Source organism: Oncorhynchus mykiss, chromosome 3, assembly GCF_013265735.2.
Source record: "Oncorhynchus mykiss isolate Arlee chromosome 3, USDA_OmykA_1.1, whole genome shotgun sequence".
NCBI lineage: Eukaryota > Metazoa > Chordata > Actinopteri > Salmoniformes > Salmonidae > Oncorhynchus > Oncorhynchus mykiss.
In genome coordinates this window covers 38,672,849-38,692,801 of record NC_048567.1, presented here as the reverse complement: position 1 = coordinate 38,692,801, position 19,953 = coordinate 38,672,849, and the positions used below count along the sequence as shown (strand labels likewise).

Genomic DNA, 19,953 nt, shown 5'->3' with positions numbered 1-19,953 from the left:
CAGCTCTCAATAATGTCATTCCATGAGCACTACAGATATCACAGAACTCAAGTGCTATTTGCATGTAAATAATGTGGAGGGATGCATTTACTCCATTTAGTACGTTTTTGTCGGTGTCCCACTCTTTGATGGTAGTTCCCCTTTATGTTCAGTTTTCTGCATATTACATGGTAATTACATGTTGTATTGGCAGCACAGGGTAATACTAACTACAGTGCATATTTACAAGCCTTTCCTGCAAAAACATTGCTCAAGAGTCTTTAGACTAAAGCGGATACCTCGTCAGTTGCACAACTGAATGCATTTAACCAAAATGTGTCTTCCACATTTAACCTAAGGTACAGGGGGGCTGCCTTATTCGACATCATCTACACCTGGGGAGCAGTTAATTACCTTGCTCAACAGCAGAACAGCAGATTTTTCCACTTTGCTGGCTCAGGGATTTGAACCAGCAACTTTTTGGTTACCGCTCCAACCACTAGACTACCTGCCACCCCCTAGCCTAAGCTTCTTTCTGCCCCAGAAAGTGATTTGGGTATGGTATTATGGAAATCACTTCTATTGAAGCAGTCTGATAGTTAAAAAATGACTACATACTGTATACAGTAGATTGGAATGTAGCAATAGGATGGATAAAGACATACTGTAAGCACAAAAACCCTAAAATCACCCTTACTGTTCCATTGGATTCTACAGTAGTGGGCAAAGCAAATCTCCGCCATCTCCTCAAACCTTCCCAAGTAAAATAAAAACATTTCCACTCACATGTTTCAGTCCCCTGTTGGTCTCTTGATAGGTGTGTGTGTACGAGAAGGGTATGTGGGAGTGTGTGTGTGGTTTATCACTCACAGCCTGCTAAAATGACAATAAAAGAATAGTGTGGTAGTTTAGGTCTATGTGCTTCTCCCACTGAAAGAGCTGGAAAGAGAGAGTACAATCCATGCGACTGCCAGCCCTTGAATCACCCCTGCCCCCCTTACACAACAACAGAACAAGACAAAGGCTGGGGCTGGGATGGAGTGGAGGCCACACACACAAGCACACAAATGGGCACACTAAGCACACAAACAATTTGTGTCAATGGCCATATGCACACAGACTCGCACACATACATAGTGCCTTCGGGAAGTTTTCTGACCTATAGACTTTTTCCAAATTTTGTTAGGTTACAGCCTCATTCTAACATGGATTAAAATGCCCCCTCCCCCCCATCAATCTACACACAATACCCCATGACGACAAAGCAAAAACAGGTTTTTAGAAATGTTTGCTAATTTCTTAAAAATAAAACAGAAATATTACATTTCCTTAAGTATTCAGACCTTTTACTCAGTACTTTGTTGAAGCACCTTTGGCAGAGATTACAGACTTGAGTCTTCTTGGGTATGACACTTCAAACTTGGCACACCTGGGGGAGTTTCTCCCATTTTTCTCTGCAGATCCTCTCAATCTCTGTCAGGTTGGATGGGGAGCGTCACTGCACAGCTATTTTCAGGTCTCTCCAGAGATGTTCGATTGGTTTCAAGTCCGGACTCTGGCTGGGCAATATAAGGACATTCAGAGACTTGTCCCGAAGCCACTCCTGAGTTGTCTTGGCAGTGTGCTTAGGATCGTTATCCTGTTGGAAGGTGAACCTTCGGCCCAGTCTGAGGCCCTGTGCGCTCTGAAGCAGGTTTTTATCAAGGATCTCACTGTACTTTGTTCCATTCGTCTTTCCCTCAATCCTGACTCGTCTCCCAGTCCCTGCCGCTGAAAAACACCCCCACAGCATGATTCACAGTAGGGATGGTGCCAAGTTTCCTCCAGACGTGACACTTGACATTTAGGTCAAAGAGTTTAGTCTTGATTTCATCAGACCAGAAAATCTTGTTTCTCATGGTCAGAGAGTCTTTTTGGCAAACTCCAAGCGTGCTGTCACGTGCCTGATACTGAGGAGTGGCTTTACGTCGGGCCACTCTACCACAAAGGCCTGATTGGTGGAGTGTTGCATAGATGGTTGTTCTTCTTGAAGGTTCTCCCATCTCCACTCTAGAGCTCTGTCAGAGTGACCATCGGGTTCTTGGTCACCTCCCTGACCAAGGCCCTTCTCCCCCAATTGCTTTGTTTGGCAGGGCGGACAACTCTAGGAAGAGTCTTGGTGGTTCCAAACTTCTTCCATTTAAGAATGATGGAGGTCCCTGTGTTCTTGGGGACCTTCAATGCTGCAAAAAAATGTGGTACCCTTCCCCAGATCTATGCTTTGACACAATCATATCTCGGAAGTCTACATACAATTCCTTTGGCCTCATGGCTTGGTTTTAGCTCTGACATGCACTGTCAACTGTGGGACACATAAACCAGTGTGTGTCTTTCCAAATAATTCTCCAATCAATTGAATTTCAAGTTCCAATCAAGTTGTAAAAACATCTCAAGGATGATCAATGGAAACAGAATGCACCTGAGCTCAATTTCGAGTCTCATAGCAAAGGGTCTTAATGTCAATATGGTAATTCTGTTTTTTATGTTTTATAAATTTGCTAACATTTCTAGAAACCTGTTTTTGCTTTGTCATTATGGGGTATTGTGTGTAGATTGCTGAGGATTTAAATTGTATTTGATTCAACTTAGAATAAAGCTTTAACGTAACAAATTGTGGAAAAGGTCAAGGGGTCTGAAAATTTTTTGAAGGCACTGTATTTGGCAATAATACATGGCTTCATTGGCTAAATGGGTTATATCAAATAGATTTTCTGATCTCTTTAATAAGAAGTGTATGTTTTAAAATCGAACACAAGTTTGATTCCAGAACTATCTTCTATGTGAGCATGTTTTGGAGGTGGGGGGTCATGGCTTTATTGATAATTTATTGTTATCAAAGAAGATGCATGCATACATAGTTGCCAATAAAACTGCCTTAATTATGTACATTGATTGTATCAATCTCTTTTATGTTCTCATAAACCTTTTCTCAAGTTTGACTTGAGAACCTTCTGTGTGTGCATAGATGGTTCAGCTTTTGGTCCATATTTGCTTGGTTATTTACGACAGTCACTAAATACCACACAGCCATAAAAATAATTGGACTTTGAAGGGTAAAACGCAGAGGTGAGAAAACAATTTGAGGTCCTGACACAGGCCTATTGATTTATATGAATTTAATACAGTAACATACATCCTGCACATATACAGTGCCTTGCGAAAGTATTTGGCCCCCTTGAACTTTGTGACCTTTTGCCACATTTCAGGCTTCAAACATATATATAAAGATAGATATAAAACTGTGTTTTTTTGTGAAGAATCAACAACAAGTGGGACACAATCATGAAGTGGAACGACATTTATTGGATATTTCAAACTTTTTTAACATCAAAAACTGAAAAATTGGGCGTGCAAAATTATTCAGCCCCTTTACTTTCAGTGCAGCAAACTCTCTCCAGAAGTTCAGTGAGGATCTCTGAATGATCCAATGTTGACCTAAATGACTAATGATGATAAATACAATCCACCTGTGTGTAATCAAGTCTCCGTATAAATGCACCTGCACTGTGATAGTCTCAGAGGTCCGTTAAAAGCGCAGAGAGCATCACGAAGAACAAGGAACACACCCGGCAGGTCCGAGATACTGTTGTGAAGAAGTTTAAAGCCGGATTTGGATACAAAAAGATTTCCCAAGCTTTAAACATCCCAAGGAGCACTGTGCAAGCGATAATATTGAAATGGAAGGAGTATCAGACCACTGCAAATCTACCAAGACCTGGCCGTCCCTCTAAACTTTCAGCTCATACAAGGAGAAGACTGATCAGAGATGCAGCCAAGAGGCCCATGATCACTCTGGATGAACTGCAGAGATCTACAGCTGAGGTGGGAGACTCTGTCCATAGGACAACAATCAGTCGTATATTGCACAAATCTGGCCTTTATGGAAGAGTGGCAAGAAGAAAGCCATTTCTTAAAGATATCCATAAAAAGTGTCGTTTAAAGTTTGCCACAAGCCACCTGGGAGACACACCAAACATGTGGAAGAAGGTGCTCTGGTCAGATGAAACCAAAATTGAACTTTTTGGCAACAATGCAAAACGTTATGTTTGGCGTAAAAGCAACACAGCTGAACACACCATCCCCACTGTCAAACATGGTGGTGGCAGCATCATGGTTTGGGCCTGCTTTTCTTCAGCAGGGACAGGGAAGATAAAATTGATGGGAAGATGGATGGAGCCAAATACAGGACCATTCTGGAAGAAAACCTGATGGAGTCTGCAAAAGACCTGAGACTAGGACGGAGATTTGTTTTCCAACAAGACAATGATCCAAAACATAAAGCAAAATCTACAATGGAATGGTTCAAAAATAAACATATCCAGGTGTTAGAATGGCCAAGTCAAAGTCCAGACCTGAATCCAATCGAGAATCTGTGGAAAGAACTGAAAACTGCTGTTCACAAATGCTCTCCATCCAACCTCACTGAGCTCGAGCTGTTTTGCAAGGAGGAATGGGAAAAAATTTCAGTCTCTCGATGTGGAAAACTGATAGAGACATACTCCAAGCGACTTACAGCTGTAATCGAAGCAAAAGGTGGCGCTACAAAGTATTAACTTAAGGGGGCTGAATAATTTTGCACGCCCAATTTTTCAGTTTTTGATTTGTTAAAAAAGTTTGAAATATCCAATAAATGTCGTTCCACTTCATGATTGTGTCCCACTTGTTGTTGATTCTTCACAAAAAAATACAGTTTTATATCTTTATGTTTGAAGCCTGAAATGTGGCAAAAGGTCGCAAAGTTCAAGGGGGCCGAATACTTTCGCAAGGCACTGTACGTATGTTCACAGACTGAATTTCAGTCATATTTTTGGTTCTTGTGTATACTGACCCCCAAATGTCAGTAAATCACGCTAGTAGTAGAAGTATTGAGTCTCAATGGGTCGATTTGCAAGTGCAACCAAACTACACCGAAAAACAAAGCACATTCTAACCTTCCTGAACTTACACTCTGCCTCCAATTAGTCTCCATATGTCACCTGTGAAGAGGACAGTAGTACGTACGTATGTCATGTGTGCTTCAACAGGGGACCAATAGTGCTGTAAAGTAGCACTAACGTGATAACCACAGTGACAGAGGGATATACTGTGTACAACCATTCTCCGTCTCTCCGTGCTCCGCATTTCTCCCGTCATACGACGGTAATACAATACTCACACCACACTGAGCGTGTGTGTGGTGTCCTGTGGCCCATGCTTTTATCCAGCATGCAATGGGGCTGGTGCGGTTTGGAGCACTTGCTGAGTATACTGGGTGTGAACATTCTGCTGCTGCGACGACGACCATCTGACTTTCTCTCAAAATTCTACTACTGCTTTGGTTTAGCATGAAAAGCGACAACAAAAAAACATATAGGTATTAGAAAGGTTCAATTCAGTTTGAAGATAAATTATTGGTGTTGTTTTCCCAATATGACTTTTTAGATGATCTTTCAACTTTATTTGGTATATGAAAGTACAATATAGTCTGATCTACACAACACAAGACCACTGGCAAATTTAGATTTTTGGGGTGACCTCTCTCTTTAAATGCCACCAATATGGTTGATGAAAACAAGCTAGCTAATTAAGTCAACATGGGTTGACACAACACCACAGTATGTGATATCACCACGGCTGGCTCTCAAGGACCTGCATCATTTCAAATGCAAGCGATCCTTACACCCCAACAAACCTGTGAACCAAAGTGAAAATTAAACCAGGCGTTCTCCGATTCCACGTCTCCCGGATTTATGGGGCCAATAAAACATCTCTGGTGTGGCCTGGAACAAAGTCTACATTATTCTTAATATTTATGGTACTGCGAGGACTGGAGGGGTGGGTGGGTGGGGGGGTTCAGGCCAAACTACCACAGGCCTGGTTACCTAATGCTAATTTATGAGGGGTGGTAATGGATGTAGGCCTTGTTAGGAGAACATGGGATAAAAACCTATTCTCTGTGCCCCTCGGGTCTGAACTGACGCCTCACCACCAGATCAGCTGAGAGAGAGTTATCAACAGCACCAGGCATTGTGACTAGTGTCGTCATTGAAACAGGTATTATGCCGCCTAATTTCATCCTGTAGATATAGTTACAGTTATTCACTCTCATACTAAAACGTATACCGAACTAGTCATCATAGTTCAGTCACCTTCAAAACGATTATGTTGAACAAAATTCCTGTGGGATTGGGATTCAGCTGAGATATGGGACTTATATAAAAGAGGCTGGGAGAAGACCTGGGAAGGCAAGGATCCCGGAGTCGCCTCTTTGCCGTTGACATTGAGACTGGTGTTTTGCGGGTACTATTTAATGAAGCTGCCAGTTGAGTACTTGTGAGGCATTTGTTTCTCAAACTAGACACTAATGTACTTGCCATCTTGCTCAGTTGTGCACCAAGGCCTCCCACTCCTCTTTCTATTCTGGTTAGAGCCCGTTTTCATTGTTCTGTGAAGGGAGTAGTAAACAGCGTTGTAAGAGATCTTCAGTTTCTTGGCAATTTCTCGCATGGATAAGCCTTCATTTCTCAGAACAAGAATAGACTGACGAGTTTCAGAAGAAGTTCTTTGTTTCTGGCCATTTTGAGCCTGTAATCGAACTCACAAATGCTGACGCTCCAGACACTCAATTAGTCTAAAGAAGGCCAATTTTGGGTTTTCTAATGATCAATTATCCTTTGATAAACTTGGATTAGCTAACACAACGTGACATTGGAACACAGGAGTGATGGTTGCTGATAATGGGCCTCTGTAAGCCTATGTAGATGTTCAGATAAAAAAATCAACCATTTCCAGCTACAATAGTCATTTACAACATTAACAATGTCTACACTGTATTTCTGATCAATTTGTTATTTTAATGGTCAAACAATGTGCTTTTCTTGAAAAAACAAGGACATTTCTAAGTGACCCTACACTTTTTCCTTTTTGGCATAGCAGTCAGATGTCTTTTGTCCTTGTCTTGTCGTGTCCCGTATAGATATATATTTACAACTTTCTTCGCATACCTTTTTATATATATTTTTTCTTTTCCATAAACTCATCTTCAAAACACTCTCCTGCAACCTGCCTCACCAATTTATATTAAAAAAGAAAGTATTATTTACCTCAAATCTGTAATCCTCCATAGAAGCTAACCAGAAGCTAGCCAGAAGCTAACCAGAAGCTAGCCAGAAGCTAGCCAGAAGCTATCCAGAACTTAACCAGAAGCTAGCCAGAAGATAGCCTGAAGCTAGCCTGAAGCTAGCCTGAAGCTAACCAGAAGCTAACCAGAAGCTAATCCAGACCCGTTTTACTGCTCACGCGGAGCCCCAACGGGCCTTCACAACTGGACTACCGACATTATCTGCCCGAGGGAGCTATCCAGCTGGCTCCTCCGTCGCGACTTTACCTGAACTCCCATCTGCGGTCCGCTAATCGTTAGCTGTCTTATCGGCTGCTATCTGAATAGATCTATCGGACAATTATTATTATTATTTATTTTTTCTTGGGCCTTTTTCTTGGGCCTCTATAACTTTGCGAATTGGATTGATCCCCTCTACCACACGGAACCCCACTAATCCTACCGACAGAAACGCACGAGGTGGCTAAAAACAGACCTCCATTCTATGCTTGCTACCGATGGCTGTCTGAATCGCCGTGACCCCAACCAACCTTATTACTCACTGGACCCTTTTGATCACTCGACTAAGCAAGCCTCTCCTTAAAACCTGTTGAGGATATGGCAGACAAACGCCCCCTTTGGAGAGATTGGGTACCCCTAGTAAACTGGAAAAAAAATATTTCAAAAATTGTTAATATATGCAAATAAAAATTATTATTGGATAGAAAACACTCTAAAGATTCTAAAACCGTTGGAATTATGTCTGTAAGTATAGCAGAACTCACAGGGCAGGCATTCTTCCAAACTAGTTTCTGTGGCCATGAAAGTTGGAGCAACTTTGACGTCATGCCCCCACCCCTCCCAACCAGCTATGATTCTGGGGACACTTTCTATCTCTTCCGCTAGATGTCCTCTTTCATTAGAGCTTCAAACCGTTCAAATCGCGCGAGAATTGACCCTATGGGAGTGAAATTAGTGCGTGCCACGAGAGAATAGGCTGTGCGTATGGGCGCGAATTGGTCACAGTCATTCCTTTGTTTCCAGCACTGAAGAGAAGGGCAGACGATGGGCGATTGAATTGAAGTTTGTTTTGCACGTCTAAAACATCATAAAGCTTGCTTCTGCACTTAGTTTGACCTGTTTAGTCGACATATAATGTGTAATTTTGAAGTTTTGATGCGCAACTTATCCGGACCAGAGGACGTTTTGGGTGCATTTCAGCTGATGTTATTAGCAGTAGCTAATACAAAGACGCAAGACTTGAAACCAAACGATGTATTGGGTAAGTATGAAGCCTTCTAAGACATTCTGAACGAAGACCATCGAAGGTAAGGGAATATTTATGCTTAAATCTGTGTTTCTGTTGACTCCAACATTACGTGGAAATGTAGCTTGGAACTGAGCGCTGTCTCACAATATGGAATAGTGTGCGATTTCTGTAACGTTAAAAATAAATCTAACACAGCGGTTGCATAAAGAAGCAGTGTATCTTTCTAACTATATGTAGAACATGTATATTTAGTCAAAGTTTATGATGTCTATTTTACGTTATCTTGCCGCGCTACATAGATTTCCTGCGGGCGTTTTTGAGTAATTTCTGAAGGTGAACTCACTGTAAATGGACATTTATGGATATAAATGGCATATTATTGAAAAAAAAAAATATGTACTGTGTAATATGTCATATTACTGTCATCTGATGAAGATTTTCAAAAGGTTAGTGAGCGATTTATTTTTTAATCCTGCGTTTGTTGATTGCATGTTTTGGCTATTGAAATGAGCTGTGTCTGGTGGTGGTTTTACATATATATGTGCTATGTTTTCGCCGTAAAACATTTTAGAAATCTGACTTGCTGGCTAAATGAACAAGATGTTTATCTTTAATTTGAGCTATTGGACTTGTTAATGTGTGGAGGTTAAATATTTTTAAGAATATTTTTGCGTTCCATGCGCCACCGTTCCAGCTGCACGTGGGAGGGTTGATTCCCAATTGGGAACCAGTATCGTAGACAGGTTAATGTCAATATGCCTTGTCCATTTCTGTTCTGGCTATCATCACTCAATACCTAGGTTTACCTCCACTGTATTCACATCCTACCATACCTTTGTCTGTACATTATACCTTGAAGCTATTTTATCGCCCCCAGAAACCACCTTTTACTATCTGTTCCAGACGTTCTAGATGACCAATTCTCATTGCTTTTAGCTGTACTCTTTAAATGCTTTTCTAACCATCTTAAATAAGTATGCCCCATTCAAGAAATTTTGAACCAGGAACCGATATAGCCCTTGGTTCTCCCCAGACCTGACTGCCCTTAACCAACACAAAAACATCCTATGGCGTTCTGCATTAGCATCAAACAGCCCCCCGTGATATGCAGCTTTTCAGGGAAGCTAGAAACCATCATACATAGGCAGTTAGAAAAGCCAAGGCTAGCTTTTTCAAGCAGAAATTTGCATCCTGCAACACTAACTCAAAAAACTTCTGGGACACTGTAAAGTCCATGGAGAATAAGACCACCTCCTCTCAGCTGCCCACTGCACTGAAGATAGGAAACACTGTCACCACTGATAAATCCACTATCATTGAGAATTTCAATAAGCATTTTTCTGCGGCTGGCCATGCTTTCCACCTGGCTACCCCTACCCTGGTCAACAGCACTGCACCCCGCACAGCAACTCGCCCAAGCCTTCCCCATTTCTCCTTCTCCCAAATCCAGTCAGCTGATGTTCTGAAATAGCTGCAAAATCTGGAAACCTACAAATCAGCCGGGTTAGACAACATGGACCCTTTCTTTCTAAAATGATCTGCCGAAATTGTTGCCACCCCTATTACTAGCCTGTTCAACCTCTCTTTCTGAGATTCCCAAAGATTGAAAAAAAGCTGCGGTCATCCCCATCTTCAAAGGGGAGGGACACTCTTGACCCAAACTGCTACAGACCGATATCTATCCCACCCTGCCTTTCTAAGGTCTTTGAAAGCCAAGTCAACAAACAGATTACCGACCATTTCAAATCTCACCTCTCTGCTATGCTATCTGGTTTCAGAGCTGGTCATGGGTGCAACTCAGCCACGCTCAAGGTCCTAAACGATATCTTAACCGCCATCGATAAGAAACATTACTGTGCAGCCGTATTCATTGATCTGGCCAAGGCTTTCGACTCTGTCAATCACCACATCCTCATCGGCAGACTCTGACTTAGAATACATGGACAACTACAAATACCTAGGTGTCTGGTTAGACAGTAAACTCTCCGTCCAGACCCACATCAGACATCTCCAATCCAAAAATAAATCTAGAATTGGCTTCCTATTTCGCAACAAAGCATCCTTCACTCATGCTGCCAAACATACCCTTGTAAAACTGACTATCCTACCAATCCTCGACTTCGGCGATGTCATTTACAAAATAGCCTCCAATACCCTACTCAACAAATTGGATGCAGTCTATCACAGTGCCATCCGTTTTGTCACCAAAGCCCCATATACTACCCACCATTGCGACCTGTACGCTCGCGTAGCACGCGCTCCAGCAGGTACAGTGGGGCAAAAAAGTATTTAGTCAGCCACCAATTGTGCAAGTTCTCCCACTTAAAAAGATGAGAGAGGCCTGTAATTTTCATCATAGGTACACTTCAACTATGACAGACAAAATGGGAAAAAAATCAATAACAAAAGTTTCTCAATATTTTGTTAAATACACTTTGTTGCCAATAACAGAGGTCAAACGTTTTCTGTAAGTCTTCACAAAGTTTTCACACACTGTTGTTGGTATTTTGGCCCATTCCTCCATGCAGATCTCCTCTAGAGCAGTGATGTTTTGGGGCTGTTGCTGGGCAACACGGACTTTCAACTCCCTCCAAAGATTTTCTATGGGGTTGAGATATGGAGACTGGCTTGGCCACTCCAGGACCTTGAAATGCTTCTTACGAAGCCACTCCTTCGTTGCACGTGCGGTGTGTTTGGGATCGTTGTCATGCTGAAAGACCCAGCCACGTTTCATCTTCAATGCCCTTGCTGATGGAAGGAGGTTTTCACTCAAAATCTCACGATACATGACCCCATTCATTCTTTCCTTTACACGGATCAGTCGTCCTGGTCCCTTTGCAGAAAAACAGCCCCAAAGCATGATGTTTCCACCCCCATGCTTCACAGTAGGTATGGTGTTCTTTGGATGCAACTCAGCATTCTTTGTCCTCCAAACACGACGAGTTGAGTTTTTACCAAAAATATATATTTTGGTTTCATCTGACCATATGACATTCTCCCAATCTTCTTCTGGATCATCCAAATGCTCTCTAGCAAACTTCAGATGGGCCTGGACATGTACTGGCTTAAGCAGGGGGACACGTCTGGCACTGCAGGATTTGAGTCCCTGGTGGCGTAATGTGTTACTGATGGTAGGCTTTGTTACTTTGGTCCCAGCTCTCTGCAGGTCATTCACTAGGTCCCCCCGTGTGGTTCTGGGATTTTTGCTCATTGTTCTTGTGATCATTTTGACCCCACGGGGTGAGATCTTGTGTGGAGCCCCAGATCGAGGGAAATTATCAGTGGTCTTGTATGTCTTCCATTTCCTAATAATTGCTCCCACAGTTGATTTCTTCAAACCAAGCTGCTTACCTATTGCAGATTCAGTCTTCCCAGCCTGGTGCAGGTCTACAATTTTGTTTCTGGTGTCCTTTGACAGCTCTTTGGTCTTGGCCATAGTGGAGTTTGGAGTGTGACTGTTTGAGGTTGTGGACAGGTGTCTTTTATACTGATAACAAGTTCAAACAGGTGCCATTAATACAGGTAACGAGTGGAGGACAGAGGAGCCTCTTAAAGAAGAAGTTACAGGTCTGTGAGAGCCAGAAATCTTGCTTGTTTGTAGGTGACCAAATACTTATTTTCCACCATAATTTGCAAATAAATTCATAAAAAATCCTACAATGTGATTTTCTGGATTTTTTTTCTAATTTTGTCTGTCATAGTTGAAGTGTACCTATGATGAAAATTACAGGCCTCATCTTTTTAAGTGGGAGAACTTGCACAATTGGTGGGTGACTAAATACTTTTTTGCCCCACTGTATATCTCTCTGGTCACCCCCAAAACCAATTTGTTCTTTGGCCGCCTCTCCTTCCAGTTCTCTGCTGCCAATGACTGGAACGAATTACAAAAATCTCTGAAACTGGAAACACTTATCTCCCTCACTAGCTTTAAGTACCAGCTGTCAGAGCAGCCGTATTGACCGTATTGACTTCTTTTTCACTCTTTATGTGGTGTGCACTGCCAAGACCACCGGAATAATTATCACTGAATTATTGTTTTGTGTATGAAGCTGTCATCAAGGGTGGCTACTTTGAAGAATCTCAAATATAAAATATATTTTGATTTCATGGGTTATTTCATATGTGTTATTTTCACTATTATTCTACAATATAGAAAAGAGTACAAGGAGAAGTAAAGAAAAACCCTAGAATGAGTAGGTGTCCAAACTTTTGTACTGTATGTTTATTATTATTATTTATTTTTTTACCCCTTCTTCTCCCCAATTTTCCTCCGATACACAACCCAATCAAGCTGCACTGCTTCTTAACACAGCATGCATCCAACCCGGAAGCCAATAATCTCACCAATGTGTCGGAGGAAACACCGTGCACCTGGCAACCTTGGTTTGCGCACTGTGTCCGGCCCACTGTGCCCGGCCCGCCAGGAGTCACTGGTGCGCGATGAGACAAGGATATCCCTACCGGCCAAGCCCTCTCTAACCCGGATGACGCTAGGCCAATTGTGCGTCGCCCCACGGACCTCCCGTTCGCGGTCGGTTACGACCCAGAGTCTCTGGTGGCACAGCAGTACAGCGCCCTTAACCACTGCGCCACCCGAGAAGCCCTCTGGTACTGTATGTTTGATGTATTTATGCAGGGCTCATCTAAAAAAGAGACCCTAGTCTAGACCCTAGAAATTCTATGTATATAATAGTTTAGAATGTTTCACATTTATTGAACACACTCCAGGCAGTATTCATAGAGAGAGGATCATTAATTTAAGGCAGTTTAAGCATTTAGATATAAATTATAAATATGTGTATATCCATATCAACCTACAATATAATTCTATCCATTTCAAAGCAGGAGATTAAAACAAAGTACACTACACGACCACAAGTATCTGGACACCTGCTTGTCGAACATCTAAATTCAAAATCATGGGCATTCATGTGGAGTTTGGCCCCCCCTTTGCTGCTACACCAGCCTCCAATCTTATGGGAAGGCTTTCCCCTAGATGTTGGAACATTGCTGAGTGGACTTGCTTCCATTCAGCCACAAGAGCATTCGTGAGGTCTGGCACTGATGTTGGGCGATTAGGCCTGGCTCACAGTCGGCGTTCCAATTCATCTGAAAGATGTTCGATGGGGTTGAGGTCAGGGCTCTGTGCAGGCCAGTTAAATTCTTCCACACCGATCTCGACAAACCATTTCTGTATGGACCTCGCTTTGTGCACTGGGGCATTGTCATGCTTAAACAGGAAAGGGCCTTCCCCAAACTGTTGCTACAAAGTTGAAGCACAGAATCATCTAGAATGTCATTGTATACTGTAGCATTAAGATTTCCCTTCACTTCAACTAAGGGGCCTAGCCCGAACCATGAAAAACAGCCCCAGACCATTATTCCTCCTCCACCAAACTTTACAGTCGGCACTATGCATTGAAGCAGGTAGCGTTCTCCTGGCATCTGCCAAACCGAGATCCGTCCATCAGACTGCCAGATTGTGAAGCATGATTCATCACAGAGAATGCATTTCCATTGCTCCAGAGTCCAATGGACACGAGCGTTACACCACTCCAGGCAACCCTTGGCATTGCACATGGTGATGTAAGGCTTGTGTGCGTCTGCTCGGCCATGGAAACCCATATCATGAAGCTGCTGATGAACAGTTCTTGTGCTGACCTTGCTTCCAGAGACAGTTTGGAACTCAGTAGTGAGTGTTGAAACCGAGGACAGACCATTTTTATGCTCTACGCGCTTCAGCACTTGGCAGTCCCGTTCTTTGAGCTTGTGTGGCCTACCATTTCGCAGCTGAGCTGTTGTTGCTCCTAGACATTTTCACTTCACAATAACAGCACTTACAGTTGAACGGGGCAGCTCTAGCAGGGAAGAAATTTGACAAACTGACTTGTTGAAAAGGTGGCATCCTATGACGGTGCCAAATTGAATGTCACTGAGCTCTCCATTAATGCCATTCTACTGCCAATGTTTGTCTATGGCGATTGCAAGGCTGTGTGCTCAGTTTTATACACCTGTCAGCAACGGGTGTGGCTGAAATAGCCAAATCCACTCATTTGAAGGGGTGTCCACATACTTTTGTATACAGTTTATAGTGCACATGCTTTAGCCCTTTATACTCATACTCATTTACAGGTTGAAAATGGCAGATTTGGATGCTGAGTGCCTAAATTGGAATGCAGTGGCACACAGTAACATGCTATACATAACGTCAGATCACAGGGTCTCTGTTTCACAGCTTTGTATGGGTTTTGACTGACAGCCATTCTGTCAAACACCTGTGAGTCCAAAATGTTCACTACATTCACCAAAATTGTGATCGGATTTTCTGAATTGCCCTGTTAAAGCCTAACATCGTATTTTACAATTTAGCTAGTCATATAGCTTTCCATATTTTGTCTAAGAAACATTTCAATTTAACACTATCCATTTAGGCCAATTCCCAGCCCCTGTTGTTACCTCATATCCCACCTGAGAAGAAAACACTTCAATTTGCTCAACCATTGGCTCAACTTACCCAAAGACAAACATTTTTACTATATTAGCCCACACAGCTACAGGGATGCACTTTCATGCTAGGTTTATGACCTCATATTGAGGATTACGGGTGTATGGAACAGTCTTAAAATTATCTACTTTGATTTAGATACAAGCATCATGAAACGTCTAACACATTAAATTAATTAGACTGTGAAAACTTTTTTTGGTTGCTTACCACTTTTTCCATGTGGTTTCTTTTTTCAGAGACTCAATGAAATGATTACATTTTCCTAAATATTTGGTCAAATTATTAATTTTGTGTATGGTTTCCTAGAAACAAGGATGGCTCAACTTATCCCTTTGGCTCAACTTACGTACTATGTACTGATTTTATAAAACATTAAGAACACCTGCTATTTCCATGACACAAAGTGACTAGGTGAATCCGTGTGAAAGCTATGATCCCTTATTGATGTCACTTGTTATATCCACTTCAATCAGTGTAGATGAAGGGGGGAATGAGGATTTTTAAGCCTTGAGACATGGATAGTGTATGTGTGACATTCAGAGGGTAAACGGGCATGACAAACTATTGAAGTGCCTTTGAACCTGGTATAATAGTAGGTGCCAGGCACAACAGTTTGTGTCAAGAACTGCAACGCTGCTGGATTTTTCAAAATCAACAATTTCCCTTGTGTATCAAGAATGGTCCACCACCCAAAGGACATCAAAACAACTTGACACAACTGTGGGAAGCATTGGAGTCAACACCTTGTAGAGTTCATGCCCCCGATGAATTGAGGCTGTTCTGTGGACAAAGGGTGGTGGTGCAACTCAATATTAGGAAGGTATTCTTAAGATTTTGTGCACTCAGAACACATGATAACCAATTGTCTAACAACATCAACACATGGCTCTTTCACAAAGCAGTGTCAACGAGTGAACCAGCTAACATTTGAAATAAAAGATAATCCATTTGACACTCTTGTTTATAAAGAACGATGGTGAGAGTATAACTGTCTTTCCTTGAAACTAAACTCTACTAAAATATTCAACTATAGCTTTTTTTAGAGGCAAGGAAATGAGGTCATACAATATGTAATGTTAGATGATTAACTGATTGCTCCCACTTTGTGACTTAACTTACAACCTTGCTGAATCAGAAAGCATTCATCTTGCTGGTGTTGACAAACTGGGGACAAATATTTGACAATAACTCATCAACATTGACCTAGCGCCCTCCTGTGAGTCAAATGATGCAACCTCTGCTTGGTTACACAATGGGTGGGATAGGTCGAGCAACAAACCAAACAACCGCGAGCCTGTCACATCCTTCCTGGTTCGACCGCCAATGTGAACAGAAGAGGAAGTCAGACAGTACATTCTTGTGCGGTACCGTCCCCGAGGCAGAAACAGAAACTGGAGCCTTCTGACGGAGGCCCTACCTGCACTGGTAAGGTATATGTCAGAGCCCAATACAGGTACACGTTGTAAATCTGCTAGGCTGACGGCTATGGGAGTAATAAGTTAAAGAGCTGATCTTTCAGAAACGTGTACATTAAGGATGTACTGTATATTACTGTTTTGTATGTGACTGTTTTGAGAGGCTCAATTAGATAATGGATAACTACAGTGCCTCTTTGTTAGCTATTCACTATGTTTCTTTAGGACACTAGTTTATTGTTTATCTATTTTAATTGCAGGTGGATTTCTGAAGACTTAGATACACATTCGGGCTAATCACAAACATACACATACATGCACGCTAATAACAAAATACAAACACACTAATTGCACACACAAACACTAATCACACACGCGCATGCTAATCACACACACACACTCAACAATAAAAGGATCTTGCACCTGCTATTGCTCCATGCCAAACTAACTACCTCTACACAATGGAACACCACTCAATGACCCATTGGTCCACCCCACCCATGCCAAGCCCTGCTGGGCGAGACATGGCCATCACACACAATGGATTGGTAGGTCTGCGAGTCCTGATGAGTGAATCCTCAACACTAAAAACGACACACACTGAACTCACATACCTAAACACCACACCACATTGTACCGAAAGTACACCGTCCAAAAATAAAAATACCAAAGCACAGTCACCAGCCTACCTGGGAAAATTAAGCTCATCAGTTCTTCTGCGTGATTGATTGATTCAGCCAGGGCATGGAATGTTCTTACTCTGCGTTCAGCATCAATAAATACCTCACATATATACCTACACATAACACCTTGTCACTGAGCATAAATCAGGTGTCATGAAAAATGAAAGGTGGGTTATAAAAAAAAAATGTCTAGGATCAGTCTCAGATGAGCTCAGATGTCAAATATTGTTTTATTGGAGGCATCACACACACACACAAATATTGAGAGAGGGATTGTGTCACGCTTATGAGACACTATAGCCACTGTTGTCGAGTGAAAGAACAAGTGGATGGGCAAACGGTTGGGCTGGCATTTCTCTCTCCAGCCAGGGAGCACAAATATAGCCTTTGAGCTGTGTTGCCCCGTCGCCATTTACAGCCAGGGCCGTAACCATGGAGGGGAGAGGACTTTATTGGCCGTTCACCATTATCGCTCCTCGTTCCGTTTCACAATCTCTTCACAGTTCAAACATGGCTGCACAGAGGACGGATAGTTTGAGCAGTACAGTAAGGGATGAAAGCAATTCAATACAGTGCAACTGTTGTGTCACAGACACATCCGAAATTCAAACAGAGAGCTCTTTTTTTCTGCTTTACTGAGGAAAAGTGACAGTTACAGACTTGTCATTGTGAAGGTAAAACAAACAAATGTTGTTTCTTTACGGCTACCAAGGGCAAGCTGAAATTTCATAAAAAACGTTTTTTAAATAAATCCTTGAATATGAGATTTCAAGGGGTTTTAATACTGTCATGAACATTTCTAATGAATAGATAAATGTTGATCACATATTTGTTCAGCATTCCTATTCAGCTTGATTTTATGTTGAGGTAAAGTAAACTTTCATATCCAGCCGTCAATCTGACAAAAAGGAACTCCACCCTGTAAATCAGACAGTTTGCTCGATCAACAGTTGCAGAGTGTTGCATAATCAAATGCTATCGTGCCACATTGCCACTCCTCTAGCTAATTGTCTGGTGATGGTCAGTTAAATTCCTCAGGAGCCGAAGATTATTGTACTCTACCTCATTCAGAAGCCTGTGTAAAGTTCTGTTTTTGGGCTGTAAAGTAATCTCCCCATGTCAATCATTTGTGTCAATAATTTACTAAATCGAAAGGCAATCAGCAGAGTGACTTTGGACCAGAAATACAGTCTGTGTCTCTCATAGACACAGAAAAGAAGCAGAAAAGTCTCAAAGTAAGACAAAGGCAGAGCTAAATACTGCATATTTAAGCTGCAAGGTAGAATTTGCCCGTAACCACAGATCTAGGATCAGATTACTCTACCCTCTACAACCCCAGCCATTAGAGAGGAAGTACAAATTATCTGACTAATGATTCTACCAACACTGTAAAATTAGCTGTGTAAGCATGCACATTTCTAACATCCTACTGTACAGTAGGTTCATGACTGTAAATTACTAGAACAATGCTGTTGGTACAGTCGTATCCATCCTATAAGCTAGAAAGCCCCTTTAGTCTGTAGATTTGGGAAGTAATATGACGTATTCTGAAGGTGTAGGTTCACATACTGTGACCTAATCAGCTGATTTCCAGGGTCAGCTGGTAAAGCCTGACTCAATACATTCCAGAGCTTTTTTTTCACAACAAATCAGAGACTGTAGTGCATTTTTCTGCATTCAACGTTACATTACATTGTTGTGAGAGACAGTTTTTCCTAACCAAGTGACCTGAACTCTAGAACTGAACAATGCTACATCATTGCTAGGGATGACCATCATTGGTAAGGCTAGTAGGTTTATCCTGTCCATGTGACCTGACCACTAATATCTCTTGAACTATCTCTTGAGCAAACGGAATAAGCAGCAGCAAGGTTACATGTGACCGTTAATGGAATTCCCGCGAGAGAGTAACGGTTAATGTGATTGGATGTTAATTATTTGATTAGGCTACCTGTATTTGACATTGTGCGCTGATGGTTTAATTTTATTTTTGGCAGTGAAATGAGGCTACTCAGGCATGAAAAAAAACTCTAATGTTTATCCCCGTTGGAAAATCTAAATGGACTGTTTGAAAATGTGAAAGAAATATATATTATTTTTTGGCATACCCCCAACATCATTGCGTGTAATAACAGTTTGGGAATACCTGGCCTAGAACATCAAGTCAACAGGCCCAACATCAGAACAACATACCAACCCAATGATAACAGGAGTGATATTGCTGCTGATGTATGAGATAATGACTGGTGCATGAGAACACACAGACATGGAGCAGCACACCTGTCAGACTGGGTTTGAGGGAGTGGAGACTTGGACACACACCAGGAACATAACAGCTGATGTGGCATTCTTAACGTGTGTGTGTGCGCTCGTGTGCCCATGTGCGTGTATGTATGTGTGTATGTTTGTTTGGCCAACAACAGCTCCAGGAAGACAGGAGACATGGCCCAGGGTCTATATTGGTAGACATTCCAGTTTGTGCATGCAAAACATCCACATACCTCCTCACCCTCAACACGCAACTTAAGGTTTACAAGAAAACATACACGTAAACACACAGACACACACACAAGGACCAATCGAGGGGAGAATGCCAAGCGGGGGAGAAAACATACACGTAAACACACAGTCACACACAAGGACTAATCGAGGGGAGAATGCCAAGCGGGGGAGAAAACATACACGTAAACACACAGTCACACACACACAAGGACTAATCGAGGGGAGAAAACATACACGTAAACACACAGTCACACACACACAAGGACTAATCGAGGGGAGAATGCCAAGCGGGGGAGAAAACATACACGTAAACACAGTCACACACACACAAGGACTAATCGAGGGGAGAGAACATACACGTAAACACACAGTCACACACACACAAGGACTAATCGAGGGGAGAATGCCAAGCGGGGGAGAAAACATACACGTAAACACAGTCACACACACACAAGGACTATTCGAGGGGAGAAAACATACAC

At 42.1% G+C, this 19,953-nt stretch overlaps 1 protein-coding gene across 14 annotated transcripts in view; it reads right to left on the bottom strand.

Moving 5' to 3' along the window:
• The window catches only part of LOC110519946 (LIM domain only protein 7), a 124,545-nt gene that overhangs the window by 67,689 nt on the left and 36,903 nt on the right, over positions 1-19,953 (bottom strand). The window lies entirely within an intron of this gene.